The following is a 13,145-nucleotide window of genomic DNA, read 5'->3' on the forward strand; positions in this document are numbered from 1 at the left end:
AAAATAATTTTATGACTTGGGGTCACCACAACATGAGGAACTGAATTAAAGGATCGCGACATTAAGAAAGTTGAGAACCAATTTTCTGGGTACTGTATTTCTTCCAGATAATTCTAGAAAGGCTTCACTATGTGGATTCTTCAGTAAAGGGAACAAATCTTTAATTTCTTTTAGTAGGTATTTAGGATATTCTACTAAGCAAAAATACACCATGTGAATAAGAAAAAAGTTCTTGAAGTTGTGAGTCATGCACGCTTCAAAGTGTTTTACATACATCCTAATAACTCTGATGCAGAAAACACTATCTCCAGCTTATTGGTGCTGAAAGATGGTTGTGTCTCCAAAATCAGTGGCCCACACATTCTGTATGATTGCTGGGCTATTTCTTAGCCATAGACACATCCTTACCACCCCCCTACAAGGAAGGTACTATATTATCCAAGGACTCAGTTTAAGTTAGGATTGACTTTTTTTTCTTTGTTTTTTCTTTTTATTTCTTCTTTTTTGAAATACTTATATGTATTTATGGAGTACAGTGTGATAAATTTATACATGCAAAATTGCATTTCTTCATATTGTTTATTTTGTCTTCTACATATCATCAAAAATCCTCTCCTTATTTTTCCTCTTGCTGTACTGAGACACCCTACAAACAAAATTTTATTCTTTACAGAAGCACAGTCATTTCCCATCACCCTCTCTTCTCTTCATGTGCAGCGAAGTAAATAACTGCTCCCTACATAGGGGTGGCAGCAGCCCTGAATGGTCCGGTGGAAACAAAGAATAAATGGGAAGACTTCCGTCCTGAGTCCCCGAGTCAACTATCATCATCCTCTTGGGGATCTTCTTTAGACTCAGGTGAACTCCGTGGCAGGTAATGGTTTATCCGCTGGAACCTTTCTGACTGTGCATCCTATATGTATTTGATGGCCACTTTGTTTTTTTTTTGTTTGTTTTTTTTTTTTTTTTTACAACACAACATAGCTTCTTTATGGGCAGCAGGGGCCACGGGACTGAGCCAGGTGGCCAGGTCACCGGTACAGGTAGTCAGCCTGGATGTTGGCGGAGATCTCAGCCTCCCACTTGTCCCCATTGTTGAGCAGTTTCTCCTTGTTGTACAGCAGCTCCTCATGTGTCTCAGTGGAGAACTCAAAGTTGGGGCCCTCCACAATGGCGTCAACAGGGCAAGCTTCCTGGCAGAAGCCACAGTAGATACACTTGGTCATGTCGATGTCGTAGCGTGTAGTCCGGCGGCTGCCATCGGCTCTTGGCTCAGCCTCAATGGTGATGGCCTGCGCAGGACAGACGGCCTCACAGAGCTTGCAGGCGATGCAGCGTTCCTCCCCAGATGGGTAGCGGCGCAGTGCGTGTTCTCCCCGGAAGCGTGGACTCAGTGGGCCCTTCTCAAATGGGTAGTTGATGGTGGCGGGCTCCCGAAACAGGTAGCTCAGGGTCATTCCCAGTCCTCGGATGAGCTCTGTCCACATCAGCGTCCGAGCTGCACGGTCAGTCACAGACTTCATGTCCATGTCCAGCTCCTGTACATTCACATACTTGTATGTTGCTGCCACTGCACTGCTATGGAGGCTTCGGCCACTGTGATGTCCTGTTCGCACGGCCTGGGCCAGGGCCCGTGGCAGCATGGGTGAGGTCAGATGGTACATCTTGAGGCGCGCCGGCTCCTTCACTGGCCCAGGTTTGATGGCCACTTTGAATTAAGACATCTCATACCCAATAGACATTAGGACAGGGGACTGTCCTGGGGTCTGCATCACCCTACTTGCATAACTTTTAGTTCGATGCAGGGTTGACACATCCCTCTTAAGGGCAATGGATGGGCCCAGCTGCCTCAGCTATGACTTTATGGAGGGGGAATGCTGCTCTAGCCACACTGGATCCAGGCCCACAGTAAAAATTACTTTGTTCCCATCTCAGGCAAACTCTACTTCCATATACTTTTTGAACCACTCATTCATCTCCTCAACTTCTTGCTGACTTGGTAGCACTTAATTCAACATAAACCCATAATCATCGCTATGATTTTGCCAAAAATAATCTGGCTGTGATTCTAAGCATTTCAGGTGTCCTTCAGTTTGCTGTTCCTCATGTTGGCCACAGAGAAGATGAAGAGGGTCTTGTATGTCTCTACACGTACAAAATTCTTCTATCAGGTTCAGTTTCAGTGGCAAGCCTTTCTCAGCAGTTTTCAGTGAAGAAACGTTTGTCAGAATTGGATTCCTATGCCATGCTGAAGCCATGTGTTACACTGATTTATATTTAAAGATTTTTATGTATCTGGGTTTTCTGACTGCATGTATGTATGTGCACTGCATGTGTGCCAAGTGCCAGCAGAAGTCATAAGAAGGTGCTGAATACCCTGAAACTAGAGTTCAGGATGATGGTAAGCCAGCATGTGGGTACTAGGAACCAAACCCAGATCCTCTGCAAAAACATAAAATACTCTTAACTGCTGAATCATCTCTCTAGCCCCCACCTTTTTTTTGTTTTTTGAAGCAGAATTTTGTCCAGGTTGGCCTTGAAAAGACTGTGTAGCCCAAGCTGAGGCAGTGATTACAGGCATGTACTACCACTATTGACAATTTAAAATTCTCATGATCATTTATTTTCTCAGAAGACAATCTTCTGTCTCATTGATTTTTCTTCTATAGTAAACCTATGGCTTTGTTGGAGTGGGTGTGGTCTTGTTGGAGGAAGTGTGTCTCTATAGAGGTAGGCTTTGAGGTCTCATATATGTTCATGCCACATCCAGTGAGACCACTTCCTGTTGCCTGCATAAGATATAGAACTCTCAGCTACCTCTCTAGCACCATGTCTGGCTACACCCTGCCATGTCCCACCATGATGATAATGGCCTGAAACTCTGAACTGTAAGCCACCCAATTAAATGTTGTCCTTTGGAAGAGTTGCCATAGTCATGGTGTTTCTTCACAAATAATAGAAACTCTAACTAAGACGGAAGTTGGCACCAGGAGTGGGGTATTGTGATAGGCCTGATCATGCTTTTGTTTGAAGGGATATAGGATATAGGATTATGTGTTAGAAAAGTAGTTGAATGCTTTAAGTGCTGCTTAATGGGCCATACTGGTAAGAGCATAGAAGACAGTGGAGCTGAGTGTGATCTGATGAACTTGGGGACCTTGCTCAAAAAGTTACAGAAGTGAAGAATATTAATATGTAGCATAGAGATCATTCTTGTGGTATTTTGGTGATGAATGTGACTGCTTTTTTACCTTGTCCAAAAGTCTGCCTGAGTCTAAAGTGAAAAGTTTTGGATTAATTTCCTTGGCTGAGGACATCTTAAAACTGAAATTGGTACCAGAAACTGGGATATTGGTGTATTAGGCCTGACGACGCTTTTGATTGAAAGAATATGGCCCTTGGGAGTGTAGATTAGAAAAGCAATGGAATGGCTTAAGTGCTGCTAAATGGGCCATACTATAGGAACATGGAAGACAGTGGTACTGAGTGTGATTTGATGAACTTAGGGTGCCACCACAGAGGCTTCAGAGGAGAAGTATTTTTTTATGTTGCCTAGAGCTCATTCTTATGATATTTTGCTGAAGGAAGTGGCTACTCCCCCCCTCCCCCGCCCAGTCCAAAAAGTTTGTCTGTAGCTGAAATGAAGAATTTTGGAGGGCTGGAGAGGTGGCTCAGAAGTTAAGAGCACTGGCTGCTCTTCCAGAGATCCTGAGTTCAATTCCCAGCAACCACATGGTGGCTCACAACCATCTGTAATGAGACCTGGTGTTCTCTTCTGGCCTGAAGGCAGAAAGAACACTGCATACATAATAAATAATCTTTAAAAAAAAAAGAATTTTGGATTAATTCCATTGGCCATGTTCCAACTCCAACAAGCAACAAAACTTGACATCTTTGGCCATGTGATTCGGGCTTTAGAGTTAAGGAGAGAAGAAACGAGTTATGGAAATTACCTCCACGTGTAAGGAAAGCCACTGGGACTAGGCATATGTCAGGGATGTCCTTGAATTAAGGCCTAGTAAAGAGGTCATTGCATGAAACTGTGAAGGTAGATGACCTGTGAAGCCTGGATTGCCTTGGAGAATCCAAGATGTTAGAGATACCAGAATTGTAGAAAAACTACCAAGGAAAGTTGCTAACTGGGAGTGGAACCAGCCCAAGAGAAAGAAGTATACTGCAGTCAACAAAGCTGAACAGAGTTTAGAGTTTGCCCAGCTGGTTTTTAAGTCTTGCTTTGGTCCAGTATTTCTTTTTTAAGTTCCCTTCCCTCACCTTTGGAATGTTAATGTATACCCTGTGCCTTTGTATGTTGGAAGTTTGTGGTTTGCTTTTGCTTTTGCTTTTGCTTTTTTGGGCACAGTTAAGAGATTGCCATGAGTCTCAGAAGAGACTTTGAACTTCAGGTTTTAAACAACTTTGAGACTGTGAGAGACTATGAGACTTTTGAAGTTGGACTAAATACATTTTTCACTATGACATAGCTATGAGCTTATGAGGATCAGGGAGTGGAGTGTGGTGGTTTGAATGAAAATGGCCCCATAGGGACTACCAACATTGGGAGGTGTGGCCTTGTTAGAGTAGACGTGGTGTTGTTGAAGGAAGTGTGTCACCAAAAATTAGCGCTTGTCAGTTTTACTTTTATTTTTGTTTTTTTAACAGGGGTAATTTACCCTTACCTCCCTATTCCTGAAGGCAGTACTTGACAATTTCTAAAGGTAAGTTTGATTGCCACAGCTGGGAGACTGTTAGCATCCAGTGTGGAGAGGCCATGGACGACATAAACTGTCCCGAAATACACATATGTATTTGTCTCAAAATGTTGACAGAGGTTTCTGTCCCACCTGGTCCTGCAGCCATTCAGTCCCAAAGAAACACACAGAGGTCTACATTAATTATAAACTGGTTGGGCTAGTAGCTCAGGCTTCTTATCAATTAATTCTTACATCTTAAATTAGCCCATTACTCTTGTCTATGTTAGCCGTGTGGCTTGGTACCTTCATCAGTGAGGCATTCTCATCTTGCTTCCTAGTGACAACTGCAGACTGCATCTTTCCTCTTCCCAGAATTCTCCTGTTCTCGTGGCCCCACCTCTACTTCCTGCTTGGTCACGCCACCTATACTTCCTGCCTGCCTCCTGGACAATCAGCGTTTTTATTAAAAATAATACAAGTGACAGGATAAAAGACCATTGTCCCACAGCACCAAAATACACGAATGTAAAATGTAAACAGTGCTGATATTTATTGTCCCTGGATTAATATAAGTCAAATCTTATCCATGTGAATATGTGCCAATGTGTATATACATAAATACACACACAAATATATATAAATATATATACACACACAAAGAGACAGATATGCTGTTAGTGAAAATAAAATAACTTGACTGTTTCTTGAAATATAATTACTGACATCTTTGTTAATTACAATTATTATCTTTTTAAACCAAAGATCTGGTTCATATAGGCATTGCACCAGTGGTTCTGGACCTGTGGACCACTACTGCTTTGGGGGTCACATTTCAGCTAACCTGCATGCCAGATATTTACATCATAATTCATGGCAATATCAAAATTATACTTATGAAGTAGCAATGAAATAATTTTATGTTTAGGGGTCACTACAACATGAGGAACTATATTTAAAGTGTTGTAGCACTGGGAAGGTTGAGAACCACTGCCTTAGACTAAATCGAGTGGTTGTTATTGGCACACATTTTGAATACACTAGAAATTGATTTAGTACATAAATTAATTAGAAACTGCTTTTATATTTTTTAACTATTTTTATGTGTTTTGTGTCACCAGAAAAAGTCTGTCATACAACAGCAACTTAGCAAAATCTTGTGTCAAATTAAACTTTTTAAAGGGCTGAGGAGGTAGCTCCGTGGTAAAGTGCGGTGCGCTTCCTGACCAGCAGGAATGAACGGCCACGAAAACGAGATTCCTTCCCTATCACGTCTTTATTCGGAGTCACTCGATTGAGGAAAATTGGGGAGAAAAGACTCAGAGAGAGAGCAAGCTGAGAGCACAGGGACAAGAGAGATTAGAGAGAGCAGGAGAGAGAGCAGGAAGCCAGAGAGAACCTAGAGAACCTAGAGAGAGGAAGCCAGAGAGAACCTAGAGAACCTAGAGAGAGGAAGCCAGAGAGAACCTAGAGAGAGGAAGCCAGAGAGGAAGCAGAGCCCAGAGGCAGCTGCTTTTAAACGGTGGAGAGGCTTGAATGCTGTCCTGATTGGTTAATACCATTTGCTGGTCTGCGCATGTGCAGGCAAGGGTTCTCAGCCCCACGTGGCTAAGCCAGGTATGGACTTGTATACCTCCAAACTGCAGGACCACCTGTGCCTCCAGGTGGCTCCCTACAGTAAAGTACTTACCTAACATGCTGATGGCTTAAGTTCATTCCCCAAGGTTAGATAACCATAAACATGAATTTATCTGCTGAATCTGTTTAACTGATAGGTGTGTATGTGTGTGTGTGTGTGTGTGTGTGTGTGTTTTAGTTTGGACTGTTATGTCAAAATGCCTGCTCAAGGTAATAGGAAGTTTCAGATAAGAACTGCCCTCTACTTCCCAGGTGGCACTTTCTTATTATATCCTCATATGGTGAAAAGGATGAAGAACTAGCTAGTTCTCTCCAACTATTTGATAAGCTGTCCACAAAGTCAGAATCCTCGTGCCCTAATCACTTCCCCAAGGATTCACCTCCTAATACTATTGCATTGAAGGTTAAGGTCCAAATGAATTTTGAAGGTAGATACAAATCGTCAAACCATAACACAATCTTCATGCTTGTTCCAAAGTATTTTAATTTTGGTTGTTCTTCAGTAATTTTGTGGTGTAGGTGATGCTTCTGTCTTTGTGTTGCTTTAATTAGTTAATAAAGAAACTGCCTTGGCCTAGTTGATAGGGCAGAACTTGGGTAGGTAGGGAAGACAGAACTGAATTCTGGGAAGAAGAAAGGCGGAGGAAGAAAGAGACACCATGGATCCGCCAGAGACTGATGCTGGGAATTTTACCCAGTAAGCCACTGCCATGTGGCAATACACAAATTAATAGAAATGGGTTAAACTGAGATGTAAGAGTTAGCCAATAAGAAGTTAGACCTAATGGGCCAAGCAGTGTTTTAACTAATACAGTTTCTGTGTGGTTATTTCAGGTGTAAGCTAGCCGGGTGGCCAGAACTAACAAGCAGCTCCTTCCCTTACAACAATTTTGAAGTTGGGAAATGTGATCTAGTATAGTCTTACAGTTGAAAACAAGTAGCACTTTATCCCATGTGTAGGGAAAAAGTAAAACCATTTTTTTCTATACCTCTGTGGGGAGAAGATCTGGTGCTGACCTGAAATACTGGGTCTATCTGATGGGAAATGAAACTCTTTGTCCTGGGCCCTCTTTCTTCACAGATAACATCAGGGATCATCTTTTAAACTTCTGAAGTCCTCTCATCAAATTCTACAGACTGTTTTCTTCCCAATCCATTTCTCCCACAAAGGAGGTCTCTGTGATTCCATACAGTCTTGCCCTACAAGCAAATCAAATAAAAACAAAACTTTTTTTTCTTCTTTGCTCTTGAAAACCAATCATACATGCCTAGAACCCAAGTAATTAGCAACTGAACATTGATACATCTTTTTAAAATATTCCAATCCATTCAGAACACACCCCTTTAATCCCAGTGTGCTGGAGGTAGAGTCAATTGGATCTCTGTGAGTTTGAGGTCATCCTGGTCTACATAAAGAGTTCCAGACTAGATAGGGTTATATAGTGAGACCTTGTCTCAGAAAGAAAAGAAAGAAAGGAAGGGGGAAGGAAGAAAGGAACAAATAAAAAAATTTAAGATAACGTTTTATATCATCAACATCAAGTACTTCTTAAGTATTACATGTAACAGTTGAATAACTGACCATTTCAAAGTTAAGCATAGTGATATGCACCTGTAATCTCAGCACTCAAGATCACAAGTTTTGAAGGCTAGGCTAGGCTAAGCTACATAACTAGACTACAAAATGAGACCTTGTCTCAAAAAACAACAGCAGCAGTAACACCCAAAGAAAAGAAATAGCAATATCTGTCTTGTGGAGTTAATAAGGATTAAAAGGCAAAATACATGTACGACCTCAGATCTGTCCCTTACTTGCCACTATATACTTAAAATGAACAAGTCGTTGCAAGCACCCCCCTCTTGCTGCAGTCTGCCCTTGTATAACGCTAACTCCAAGTAGAATTACAAGGTCAAAGAGCATGAATGTGTTGAAAGCTGCGCACTCATTTCCATATCATTTGAGTGGAAATGAGCTCGGGTTTAACCAGACCTTTTATCAGGGTCAGCAGCTCTTACTTTTAAAACTCCTTGCTAATCTGAAATGTAAGGAAATGTTGCCCCATTGTCATTTTATGTACACTCTGTAACAACTCAGGAGACTGAGCCTCTTAACCAAAACCATTAACATGTACTTATTATTACTATCTCCATATATAAATTTGTCATGGAGGTCTTTGTGTCTTTCTTGAGCGTATTTAAGTAAGATGATGTGCCCTTATTGTTCTTGTCACCAATCATCTGCTGAGAGGAGAGAAGGTACAGGAGTGTGACAGGAGTGAATGTCATAGGGAGCAGGGCAGAAAGGGCATCAGTAACACAGAAACAGATGGCCATGTCAGTGTGTGGGTCCTGCAAAGTGAGTAACCACCTAATTATGTGGGAATGGATGTATTTTCTAAATGTAAAATGCACTGAATATAGAACATCTCCTTAATCTCATTCTCTCCTTTTCTCCTTCTAAGACATATCAGTTCTAAAAAACATTAATCCTTGATTAAACAAAATTCCTTATATTACAAAGTACTTTTAAAAGTATAAACACGTTTTCTGTTTTAAAACCTTTCAAAAAAAAGGTAATTATGTTTTTAACCATGAAAACCAAATAGATGTGAATGACTGTATAGCCAGTTTACATTGATTATTTATAGTAAGCCAAATCAAAATAGTTTATCTTAAGGTTGCTTTTTAAATGCTTTCTTTAACTACTGATGGTGGGACAGTCAAAGGCTTTGGCACTTATATGGCTAGCTCAATTATTAGCTTTTGTTTTTTTATTTTTTAGCTTCTTTTGTTCTATTTTAAAATATTAGCAATTATAAAGCACATGCCAGAAAACTATTTTAAATTTTCCTTCTAATTTCTTCTCATAATACCTTGGGTACAGAAACTTATTTTGCTGTAGGAAATCCTTCAGCCAGTAACCTGTAAGTTACCTGCCCTCTTGGGTTGCCTCTTATACTACAAATGCTGATGTAAGACGTGTGCCTGTGCTCTCTTCTGACTGCGGGATTCATTTGCTGTTTTCCTATTCAGGCAGAGGACTGTGATCTGTGAGTCTACCCCTAAATAAATAACCCTTTATTGTACTCAATTCTGAGCTAGTGTAGAATTATTTTTTTTAGTGTCCATCTTCATCTGGTGCCCCACATGGATCCCAACTCCACACCTACCGGGTGAACCGGTCCAAAAGGCCCAAAGGTCAACAGCCAAGAAGGTCTCCGCCCCCTACCCGCCTGGCTTGATTTCACCTACTAAGTGGTTTTTTTTGTAAAACCCCCACCACAGTGAAGCTAAGTGCGTGGCAACTTGGAAATTTCCCAAGCTCGTGCACATTTCCCCCTACCACTGCAGCATGGTGACTTGTGCAGCTTCTGGTTTGTGCTCCCTGCTCACGAGTTCTGGGCTCCTTGCTCCGTGTATGGAGTTGATTTGATTGCTTTTGGTTTGTCAAGCAAAGCATTTTTGTCAGTATCTGACCAGCACCAAGGCAGAAGGCTGAAGCTGTGCAGGACTATTCCTGCTGCTACCAGTTGCACCCCCAGTGGTGACTCTGCAACTGTGACACCTGCTGGTTGATATATTTTATTACACCTCAAACAATTTGCTGGATCTCATAACACAGGTAACTAATTGATTAACTAATAAATCAATAAACTTGAAAGTTATATAATTACAGAAAACATTAACATGCAAAATTTTAATAACCATTTTGCTAAAACTATGGACTCTATTCTGCAAGACTTATATGGTTATTGTGATACATCCATTTATTGGATATTGGGATTCAGTTTTTTGCATACTATATCCTTAAGAAAATGGTTTGATAACAGAGCCAAGAATGAGGTATTTTTAGAAATAATACAGTCTTTATAGACTAATAATGAACAGCTAGCAGACAGGATTAATACCATCGAAAAATCAAAAATTACCTGAAAAAAATTAATACTATTGAAAAGGATAACATTAATTTGACAGACAAAATTCAGTCCATGTCAAAAGGTACTGAGAAATTATCTGAAATAGTTCATACTGTTGAATTTTACAATCAAAATCTGTTAAAAAGTTATGATAGGTTAGCAGACAGAGTATCTCTCCAGGAAGGCAATCTGTATACTATCCAAATAATGTCCAAGGATGAGTGCTGTGGGACAATGGTCTTTTATCCTGTCACTTGTATTATTTTTAATAAAATGCTGATTGGCCAATAGCCAGGCAGGAAGTATAGGTGTGACAATAAGGATGATAGAAAGAGGAAAGTTTTAATTTGCAGTCATGACCCAGCCACAGAGGAAGCAAAATAACAAGATGTGACTGCCTTGCCGAAAAAGGTACCAAGCCACATGGCTAACACAGACAAGAATTATGGGCTAATATAAGTTACAAGAGTTAATAAAAAGCCTGAGCTAATAGTCCAATCATGTTATAATTAATGTAGACCTCTGTGTGATTCTTTGGGATTGAACAGCTGCAAGACCAGGTGAGACAGAAAACTCAGTCAACATATGAGATCTTATCTTTAAAGAAAAAACCTCAGACCTTAGAATCACATGTGCAGAATGAGGACCAGAGGTTAGATGCCTCAATGAAATCACTAGAAATATTACAGGCCAGGAGATTCAGGCTTTACAAAAGACAGTAAGAAAAATATTTGAAATGATTGAGGAAATTATTGGAGCTGATGAACAGGGAAAGAAGGTACAAGGACAGGATTCAATTGCCAGTACCTGTCAGAGATGACTTACCCAGGGTTTTAGCTTCCTACACTGTAATCTACTCTGACAAAGCATCAAGTTCTAAATGCCCAAAAGGATCCAAAGAAGGTAAATGGATACCTACAGGAATGAATGATCTAAAAGAAATTAAGCAAGCAGTAGTATCTTATGTTTTACATTCAGCATTTGTCAGGGAGATGGTAAAGACACGGGCTTCTAGCATTAAAGTGATGCCATATTAAAAAGAAAAAGAAGGAAGGAGAACATGAGCAAGGAAGTCAGGACCGCAAGGGGTGCGTACACCCACTGAGATGGTAGGACTGATCTAATGGGAGCTTACCAAAGCCAGCTGGACTGGGACTGATGGAGCATGTGATCAAGCCGGACTCTCTGAATGGGGCTGTCAACGAGGGCTGACTGAGAAGCCAAGGACAATGGCACTGGGTTTTGATTGTACTGCATGGACTGGCTTTGTGGGAGCCTAGTCTGTTTGGATGCTCACCTTCCTAGACCTGGATGAAAGGGGTAGGACCTTGGACTTCCCACAGGGCAGGGAACCCTGACTGTTCTTAGGACTGGAGAGGGAGGGGGAGGGGAGGGAGAAGGGAAATGTGGGGAGGGGAGGAAGTGAAAATTTTTAATAAATAAATAAATAAACCAACTATACTAAAAAGTCATAGAAAAAAAATAAAGTGATGCCATATGACTGGCTTCAGTTAGTTTCAGCAGTCCTGGATGACGGGCCCCAACTGCTGTGGAAATGTTATTTGAGAGAAGAGGCAAAATTTTTAGAACAACCGGGAAAAGCAAAAGAACTTGAAACTTCCCAAGATCAAATTCTTGGTGAGGGCACTTGTGCTGACCCACAGGCTCAAGCTCTTTACAATAAACAAATCTTGTTCCTGTGCCACAAAGCAGCCTTAAATGCTTGGGACAGGATTTAAGAATCAGGAAATCTAATTGAATCATATACCAGAGTTAAACAGGGCCAGAGAGAACCCTTTACTGACTTTTTACAAAGATTAAATAAGGGTGTACAAATAGGAGTAACAGACCCAGATGCTAGATGAGTACTTACTGAATCTCTGGCTTTTGAAAATGCCTGATACTTTTGAAAATGCAAACAGATACTTGGGCCTTTAAAGGTTAGGTCAGCACCAGTGGATGAATGGATCCTTCATACAATGAGCATTGAGACATTTGACTATAATACTGAATCTTGGATAGGAGAAGCAATTTACAAAGGTGTGAGGAGACATCAAAATGCCAAATGTTTTCATTGTGGTAGGATAGGACATCTGAGAAAGGATTGTGGACAAAAAATTTCTAGAAATAATGTTTAAGTTTTCCACAATGAATAATGAATTTTCCTACAATAATTTTTGAAGTTTCCAGGAAGAAGATGGAGCCCCACAACAACAACTCCACCTGGTTGATATGGCATGGTTATGATGCTGATTGCACTACTATACGACCTGTTTTGGGTACCAGATGTTCAAGATGGTTCCAACTTGGTTAGCTGAAATGGTGCACCTTTTTACAGCGTTCTGGCCAGAACTCCAAATAGGAACCTCAGAAAAACCCTACTGAATACTCAGAGACTATTTGCAATTATACCAGAGAGTAATCTTTAAACTTAACCATCATTTTACTTTCACAGGATCCCATAGAAAGAACATTGCCCCATGACATCTGGAAGTAATTCTAGAAGATGATGTCCCCTCTCCCAACAAAGTTTGTCCTCAGGGCATCAATTAGGGATTGATTATAACTGGTATAGGGTTGGGGGTTTGGGGAGAAATTATGAAGGCTCAGGGATTTCTTTGGGAAAAAAAAGAAAATTGGATGGAATAATAGATTAGTGCGAGTTTACACTAATAATAATAGTGAGGAATAGAGTGGATACTTGTGAGCTATTATTTATAGGCAATTTACATTGGTATAGATTCTTGTATATTGATACAAATTTAAATTATATTGAATATGTTCCTATATTTGTCTACAATATTTGGACACCTAGGCAAAGTTATTGTGTCATATTGTATGCATGCATGCTTCTACCTCTGCTTAAAACATTTTGTATATTGATACAATTTTAGGATATATT

The 13,145-nt window shown here is 40.5% G+C and overlaps 1 pseudogene; it reads right to left on the minus strand.

Moving 5' to 3' along the window:
- Positions 1 to 943: 943 nt before the first annotated feature.
- Positions 944 to 1,697, minus strand: LOC125399269 (NADH dehydrogenase [ubiquinone] iron-sulfur protein 8, mitochondrial pseudogene; annotated as a pseudogene).
- Between the last annotated feature and the right edge of the window lie 11,448 nt (positions 1,698 to 13,145).

The sequence above is a fragment of the Myodes glareolus genome, chromosome 3 (genome assembly GCF_982192425.1).
Source record: "Myodes glareolus chromosome 3, mMyoGla1.1, whole genome shotgun sequence".
Classification (NCBI taxonomy): Eukaryota; Metazoa; Chordata; class Mammalia; order Rodentia; family Cricetidae; genus Myodes; species Myodes glareolus.